The sequence below is a fragment of the Cherax quadricarinatus genome, chromosome 78 (assembly GCF_038502225.1).
Source record: "Cherax quadricarinatus isolate ZL_2023a chromosome 78, ASM3850222v1, whole genome shotgun sequence".
Classification (NCBI taxonomy): domain Eukaryota; kingdom Metazoa; phylum Arthropoda; class Malacostraca; order Decapoda; family Parastacidae; genus Cherax; species Cherax quadricarinatus.
The window spans coordinates 17,268,164-17,270,750 of NC_091369.1; the positions used below are offsets into that span (position 1 = coordinate 17,268,164).

General features: G+C 37.5%; 2 non-coding genes across 2 annotated transcripts; both read right to left on the bottom strand.

Annotated features, from left to right (window-relative positions):
- Positions 1–793: 793 nt before the first annotated feature.
- TRNAV-CAC (transfer RNA valine (anticodon CAC)) lies at positions 794–866 on the bottom strand. Its single transcript has one exon. It is a non-coding gene; the product is annotated as a tRNA-Val (tRNA).
- A 1,648-nt stretch (positions 867–2,514) lies between these two features.
- TRNAV-CAC (transfer RNA valine (anticodon CAC)) lies at positions 2,515–2,587 on the bottom strand. The gene has a single exon. It is a non-coding gene; the product is annotated as a tRNA-Val (tRNA).

Sequence of the window (2,587 nt, forward strand, 5' to 3'; positions counted from 1 at the left end):
AGAGAGAGCTGAGTTATAGCTACTGGTCTATTGAGGGAATTTAACTGGAGTTCCTATGCTGCTCGAGGGTTACAAGAAGCAGTAACAAGGCAGTTGAGGACACATTTTAAAAAGGTCAACTTTCAATTCGTCATCATTTATAAATAATATGCATAAATCTTTGATTTATGTACTGTCTAACTTTGTCAAAGTAAAAGTTTTTATTGCTTTCAGTCTTATTCATGAACAATTATTTGACCTGAACTTATTATTTATTTTTTCATAACCAAACTCCAAATATAAGCAATGTTCCATTACATTCAGAAATTAAATTATGTCTAATATGCCTCAGTGTTGTTATGATATTCACAATAATATCAACCTTAACAAAATCAAAGTAATTTAAGATACTTCGAATTAAGATGTAACAGTTTTGATTGTATCTGTTATTTAAGGTTTTCTCACTAGGCAATGTGAACTAACTCGAAGCAGGTGAAACATATATCTGAAGTATTTTGTATTTCATTAATTTATAATTCCATGGGGAAGTGGAACAGAATTCTTCCTCCGTAGAGGCGACTAAAATGCCGGGAGCAAGGGGCTAGTAACCCCTTCTGTATATATTACTATATTTAAAAGGAGAAACTTTTTTCTTTTGGGCCACCTTGCCAAGGTGGGATAAGGCTGATTTCTTGAAAGAAGAACTCCGTTATTGTTCCTCATAATGTGCGTCTTATTATATTATGACCTACTCGGTACAACTGCCACAAAGAGAGGATGGAGTTGTTTTATCATAATTCATAAAAGTCTTCAATGTTTCCGCCCGGGATCGAACCGGGGACCTTGCGCGTGTGAGGCGCACGTGATAACCACTACACTACGGAAACATGCCTTCCTATGTGCAATATAATATTATACAATACGGACAAGTAGATAAGTGAAGTTAATATTGTGAGGTAAATATTATGACACTTGTGTTTCTCATATATTATTCAACTCTTAAGGAAATATATAACCAAAGTGTTTTAGTGGCTGTATAGAAGCTGTCTGGACACCGGAGAGTTGGTAACCAAGGAAAACTTTGTCAGTCCGTAAAAACTTGAAAAAGTTCCTGGAAACTAAAATATTTCGACAATGAAAAGTCACATTAGTTGCACTATAACTGCTTTACCTTGTACAGAATACGCAAACGACTCATGCAACTGACGCCATAATGGACTGTGGAATCAGTATGCTATTGGTTACGTCAGGGTGTGACCTATCACACTAAATTATATTGCGTTGGTCTAGGCACACTGAGGAATGCATACCGCAGGAAACAATACGGTGTCGTGTTTACAACATTGCTTGCGCTAATAAAATGATGCTTTTTCTGTGCATAGATGAACACTAAGGCATTTAAGGATATGTGGGTATGGAACACCTGAGAAGAATAAAAAGGCACAAACGATACCGTGACTGGAACAATGCACAGGAGAAGGAAACTTATGACGACGTTCCGGTCCTATTTAGTCCATTGATTAGTGACAGAGAAGCGTGAAGGGAAGGACTTCAGTACATGAGAGGGGAGCGGGACCGGGAGAACGAGAATAGAAGAATGGATGTAGTGATAGAGGTATTAATGGCAGTAGTGGTAGTAGTGACAGTAGCAGTAATAGTAGTTCAATAGTGAAAGTAGTAGTAGTTAATTCAATAGTGTCATAAGAAATGAGTAATGATAATGACACAAGAGAGACAGAGTGAAGTCTAGGCAGTTAATAGTACTAATTGTAGTAATAGAGGTAGTCTAAGGTCGAAAGAAAAAAAAGAAGCACTTTAGGAGACCTAATGGCCCAAGATAATGGGACAAAAAATTCTGTGGAAAAAATCTCTAAGGACAGAACTCACTTAGGCAGACACGAAAGGCAAAGAAAATATAATAAAGAGGAGGTTAGGAGAAGAGGAAATGAAGATAAGATCAAGTGACGAATGTTGTGAATTTTGATGCATTTTTAGATACAATAAAAAAGAAAGACATCTACAGAGACAAGCCAGGACCAATATTCACATCGGAAAAGTTGTGTATAGAGGATACTTAAATAGGTCGGCGTCTGTGAAGAGGAGGATAGACAGTTTGGGCCTAGGTCCAGTTAATATAATGACTGACATATTAACTTTACAGAAAAAGAGCACTAATTGTGTCGTTAAGTCTAAAACATTTTTTTTTTGTGTTCTTTAATTCTGTCAGAAAGAGAGAGGTTAGTTTCTCCAAAACACTGGAGAGGAAAAGAGGAACAGAAAACTGAGTAGACTCCGGAAACCTCAGTAGCAGGAGGAGAGGTACGCAACAGATTACTGCGAAGGGTGTTAGTTTGTCGATAAGTAAGTTTGATGCCTAAGGAACAGAATGAGATTGAAAATATCGGTCCGACTTGGACCATTTACAAAGTCACATAATGTGCATCTTATTACATTACGACCAACTTAATACAACTACCACAAAGAGAGGATGGAACTGTTTTATCACAAAACTCACAGAACCTTGAATATAAACAATGTTTCCGCCCGGGATCGAACCGGGAACCTTGCGCGTGTGAAGCGCACGTGATAACCACTACACTACGGAAAC